Consider the following 6433-nt stretch of genomic DNA (forward strand, 5'->3'; position numbering starts at 1 on the left):
TCACTCTATAAATGTTTAAGTGGCTCACCAGGTAGCAGAATGTACCTGAAGCTTTGATTGTCTTCCCAGGAATATTGGTCTGACAAACAAAACTTTGGTCATAAACTATTTTAGCAATAGAAGTCCCCATACCAATATATATTTAATTTTGATCATTTTATCTTCTCCATAATGAGTCATGGAATGTAGAACTTTTAATAACCAAAGGTTTAAGAGCCCAGGAAGAACAGGTGGCCCTCCTGGTTCTCCATGAATCCATGTTTAACATTGGACAAACTTGTGTCCTAGGGAGTTCTAGTTGTTTCTCCGACTTAGTTACATAGCACTGATAACTGGTGAGTTATTATAGGTAATTTTACTTAGACCATGAAGTTCACTCAAATCATATATTTAAATGATGTCAGCATTGGTTGATTTAGCATATCTGACAACATATGTTCTTGGCATTTAATTAATTTTTGTTCTACTAGGGTTAGCATCTTTATAAACCTGTTAGTCAGTCTTTTCATTGAAGTTCCAGGAATTCTTAGCCATCTGAAAGAAATGATACTAAAGCTATAAGAAATCTGAATTCAAGAGTGATTTTCAGAATCCTTTGCATGCTTTCATGAACCTTCTTAAAGTTATCATATTCTAGGATTTTGTGTGCTTGTGATGTTTTAAGAAATTGCATTAGAATTAAGCAATTAGCTGTGGAAATGACTTTAAATAGTCATAAAGTCACAATTGACAAGGAAATTCTGTTATTTATATGGTCTTTAATAACTTAATATGATAACCATAATTACGATTAGTAGCATATACTCAGACATGTTCAAATTTTAGAAATCTCATATAAATTTGAAACATATATTAATAACATTCATTAAAATTTAATCTGAAGAAGGTTAAACATTATTTCTTATTTTGACAATGCTTTCCATGTAACTTAACCTGTCAAATGATCCTGCTTACCTCTCTTTTGGATGCTTCAGGAACCCTCTGTAGCATTCCAAAGTGAGTCATCCAAAAAAGAGTTAACTTTGAAGCTGAAATTGGATTTTGGAAAATTTGATTTTTTGCCGAATATGTGAAAGTCATTAATTTAACCAAAGTGATAATTACAATATATTTAAAACAAATATTTATTGTATCTGTACACTTTGATAAAGGAGACTAAGTTTTCCAAGCAATTAAGACAGCATGAGACAAAAGCTGTGTCTTCTTCTCTTCTCTTTCCTTTTTTTCTTTTTTCAGTTTACTCAAAAAGTGGATAAAAATATTTTACTGTGTCTTGTAAGTATTACACAATTTTTTTTTCAAAAAAGAAAGCATAGTTTATTTTTGTATTAGTGTACTATTAATACTAAACTAATTTTAATAAAAGCTCATACATTTATCAAATTTGTCATCTTTTAACCATAAGATTTCCATAAACCTTTTATTTTATATTTTTCCTCAACTTTTTATATTTATCTTGTTTTATCTATTTTTACTCCTTCAATTTGAAGACTTTAAGTAACTTTAAACCAGACAAAATTGTTAACACACATTTTTATGCTTTTATAGCTTTCCTTAATCAAATGCATATTTTTGCTTTGGTTATATACTATCTACAGAATTGTTTCTGTCATATGTAGTCATTTTTAATGCCTAATAGCTGAAAATTTCTAGTAGAAACCCTATAAAGAAATTTTGAACTGTATTATATTAGGATTTGTAATATTAAACCCATTTTATCATTTTTAAGAAAAATAGTTTTTCAAATTATCTTTTATTGTTAGATCAAAATACATTTACTTTTTCTATATAATGTAAAAATAAGATGTCAAGGTACATAGACTGAAACTCATGTTTGGTAATTAACATTTCAGTAACTTAACTTACAGATGACTAAGATTTTATGATTATTATTTAATATAATATGACTCAAAGATTTTAAAGTACTGAAAATAATTTTGAAACTATGACACATGTCACCTCTCTAATGTCTTCCCCCAGTCAGTCTAGGTCCCAAGTAGCCACCTGGCCACCAGGAGGACTATGAAGGCCAAGGCCTGTCTGATACCATCAAGACAGAAGACAGAGCTGTAAAGACTATACCTGGAAAATTCATCCCCTCCCAAAATAGCCAGGAGGCAAAACAGGGAGAGAAGAGTAATAAGGGGTCATATTGGGCTAGGTTCTGGCTTGCAGCTGTTGGTCTAGGCACTAGGAACATGTCTACCGACTTCATCATGGCCACCTATCCAGACCCTGAATCTAGAGACTCTAAACAAAAGACATAAGCTCACAGTCAAATCACATAAGTATCTAATTATATTTAACTGATAATTTTGAAGTCATTTCTATTTGAACAACAATTTAAAAACTAGCTTTATTTACCAAATATCGCATCTATATAACATATAGAGACATACAAACACAAAGAAGCAGATCTTACAGCTCTCCTAAGAGATTTTCATTTGTCGGCTTTTAAATGGTTTGTGTTCTTCCCATTCTGTCAGTCTTCCGATTACCAATTTGATTATCCTAAACAATACTTAACTAGACAGTTTGCATTTCTCAAGGGACAACTCTTAGGTGGAACCAAAAAAAATATTTCATGAGCACAGAGCTAAGATTTTAGACCTAAATATTGTATCATCATTTGCTCAAACTAAGGGAAAAAAACAACACTCTCACGAAAGTTCCATCGAGTCAAGACGGCCAGAAATGTGCCTTTGTCTGACTCATTATTTAAATTTAAAAGAATGGTAAGAATTTGTAATGTAATAAGCAGATAACCATAAAAATTGAGATTTCATTTATAGACATAATTATTTTTTTTTTTTACAAAAGAGTTTCAACATAGCAAATTAAATTCCAGAAAGCTGTATTGTAGTTCAATGGGATGTTCTTTTTAACACAGCTACTGTTTTTAGCTAAAATTACTGAGTTCAGGGTAATGGGTGGAGTCCATTAAAGAATAAGACCAACAAAGCATTGTATGCCTGGACTCAACACGGATAGATTTGAAAAGGGAGCAAGCCCATTTTACCTGAGGGGACTACCTTTTACAAACACCTTATCTGTGGTAGCTTTCTTGCCACCTTTAGGGCAGGATTCCACCTTTGGCTTTTCCACTGAGCGGAAAGGTTCGCAGATTCAATTTTCTTTTTATCAATTAGTCGCTTAAGCTTTTTATTAGCCTTTTATAAAGTCTTTAAATAAAAATATTGCAATCTTTTTAGAAGCTTCTGCATATTAATAGGCATCTGTAGATGAGACTAATTTGGGAGTCCTCAATCAAATGCTATTCAGTGCAGTGTTCACTTAAAATATTCCTCTGTAACTTGTCTTTAATAATATTTTGCCAATTCTGTAAAACTGCTGATTCCAGGGCCTAATACTCATGTATACACAAGGCAGAAGGAACTTAATTCTTCAAAAATTAAGTGTCCCATTTTTACCTCAAATATTGACTTTCCTCTCAGGTTCCCTTGATCAACTTAGCCAATCATTTTTTCCCTACCCAAGTGCACAAGAAAAAATAAACAAAAGGGTAGAACACAAAAATACTTGCAAATTTCCAAAAGCTATATTTTACACCCCTTGCAATATTGCCATATACCACTGGTTTCTTTCTGACCTACTGAGAAGTAAGACGTCTCCAACTGGATCCATGTCAGCACCCTGTACCCAGTCTAGTTTTTCTCATGAATTCCAAACCCAGTTTGGATTAAAAATTTGCTGAAAAAAACTTGTAGAGCTCAATACACAAATTTGTGGAGCTTTTGAATCCGAGAGAGAACTTACCATGATCCTCAACTGCTCCAAGAGAGCAATGAACATGATGGAACTGATGGGTACCTCGCTTGGTCACTCAGCACTCCTGGGGGTTGTTAGAAGCTGTACTTCAGATCTTACTTCTGACACCATCTGTCAAAAGAAAAACTTCAGCTCAATTAAATTTAACAGAGATTAATTGAGTAATGAATGATTCATGAATTGGGCAGCCTGCTGAGCCAAAGTAGGCTCAGAGACTCCAGTGAAGCTGCATGGTGGAAGAGGATTTCTGGACAGAAACAAATAGTTACTTACAGAAAATGGAAGTGAGGTACAGAAACAGCTAGATTAATTTTAGCTTGGTGATTTTTTTATTTGAACATGATTTGAACAGTTGGCCACAGTTGAGTGATTGGCACAAGAATAGACTTTAGTGTGTTTACAATTTCATTTAAGTTATAGTTCACAATGTACAGAGAAACTTTTAGGCTTAACTTATGTATGGACGTAGCTTTAAGCTAAACTTGATTTAACAGTTTTCTAAAATCACATTTCCTCTAAATAATACCTCTACATTGCTTTAATTTTCTTATTTTCTACAGTGTCCTGATGATACTTCCATTGCCACTTAATAACTGTATGACCTTGCGTAAGTTACCTGATCTTTTGTGCACCTCTTTTATCATCTACAAAATTAAAATAATGACACATATTTGAGTGTGAAGCATGTACCCAGAGTTTTAGGGAAAGGATATTTAAACATTTATAGAAAAGGGTCTACTCCCAAATCTATCCAAAGGGCATATAGAATCTGAGAAATACTTTTAGGAGGCTAATTAGATGGCTCTTTTATCAATCCAGGCCAAAAGTAACGAGGGCCTGAACTAAAGTAATGGCGGTGGGGATGAAGAGGAAGGGACAGATCCAAGACAGAATGTACAAATGTCATGGTTGTGGTTGGGGAATAGGGGTAGAAGAATCTAGTATGCCTGCCAAATTTCTTTTCAAGGGCCACTGGGTGGATGATCACATAATTAGCTAACATAGAGAACACTGTGAGAAGGCAAATGATGAGTTTAATTTTTTTCACCGTCTAAATATTAGAACTTAAGTAAGTGCTTTATGGGGAATATTTTATTTAATGCATACAACTGTCTTGGGAAGTCAGTAACATAATTATTCTTGTTTTCAGCTATAGAAACTGAGGGTTAAATAAGTTAAATAGTTTGCCCATATAAGAAATCAAATGAGTCGTATAGTCAAGCACAAAATTACATCTGCCCAATTCCAGAGCAAATGTTCTTAACTATTACTAGTCCAACATGTGCTGGTGTAACCAGTGATGGCTATTGATAATGTTTATTTTTAGATGCATCCAAGTGTCTCATTATAAAACTAGCACATTCTTATTTTTCTAGTGGTATAGGCTTTAAATCTTTGTTAAATGAATTTTCTAAAATGGTGATTGCAAAATATATAGAACATTGAATCCTATTTTGTTTACTAAAAGTACAGGTATTGATCGACTTACTACCTATGCAAGTTATGACCATTCGACTTTATGACCATAATTGCTAGCCACGACTGCTCCGCATCTGGCAGCGCAAACGTTGCCCAGCTAGGCATACGACAGTGCGGACCAGCTTCCGGCAGCACTACCATCTCCACGTGCACCATTTCAACTGTACATATAGCCTACTCAACTTACGACCAAATCGTGTTACGACCGGTCCGCGGTCCCGACCATGGTCGTAAGTCGAGCACGAGCTATATATGAATTAATGTATCTGAATTTCACAGACATGTCCTCAGATATATGAAAGGTTAATTTTTCCATGACTGAAGGCTCTATTGGTACTCAATAGTGATAAAATTATCCAAGCTGATTCAAGATAAACTAAATCACTTCCAGTTCACAACTCAGTTTCATTTGCACAGTCAATTTGATAATTTTCCCCTCCTTCTTCATGTTCCCTTATCCCTAAGAAGATGGAGGGGCTTATGTTCTTAAAATCAGAGAGGATTTGAGCATCTTGTCCACAATAATCAGCATTCAACTCTGGCTTCCTCTGAGATGTACCTCGTATGCTTTTATTGATTTTATTTTGCCTTGCTCTCTATTGCTGATGGCTGTAGTCCTGCCATCATCTCCCGTCACTGGGACATTGGGATCCTGGGAACTATGAAACAAGCCCAAATACATTGGCCTAACCCCTGCACTCAGCCATGGCTGCTCTACAACTCTGGTCCATTCTAGGGCTTCTGTTGGCAACTCCCCTTGCTCCAGGTACTCTAGCCTATGCTGGGAAACTGCTGTTACCCTCTGCCTCTCCATTCCCAATCTATTGATTATGTGAGTTCAGTTTTACATTTGCAGTTTGTCATACTTGTGGGAAAATTAAGAAGAGATGGTTAGTGAGCAACTGGAAATATGTGTCTGGAACTCAGGAGAGATTTCTCAATTTGAGATAGATCTTACAGAAGCATCAGCATATATAGATGATGGTTTCTGACATGGGTGCTGATAACGTAATTCAGGAATCATGCATGAACTTATAAAAATAGAGGCAACAATCATTGGTTATGGTTATAATTTAAGGGTATGTAGAGGAAGCAGAGCCTACAAATATATATATATGAAATGGAGTTTTGCTCTTGTCACCCAGGCTACAGAACAATGGTGTAA

This window comes from Cebus imitator, unplaced genomic scaffold (assembly GCF_001604975.1).
Source record: "Cebus imitator isolate Cc_AM_T3 unplaced genomic scaffold, Cebus_imitator-1.0 Scaffold492, whole genome shotgun sequence".
Lineage (NCBI taxonomy): Eukaryota > Metazoa > Chordata > Mammalia > Primates > Cebidae > Cebus > Cebus imitator.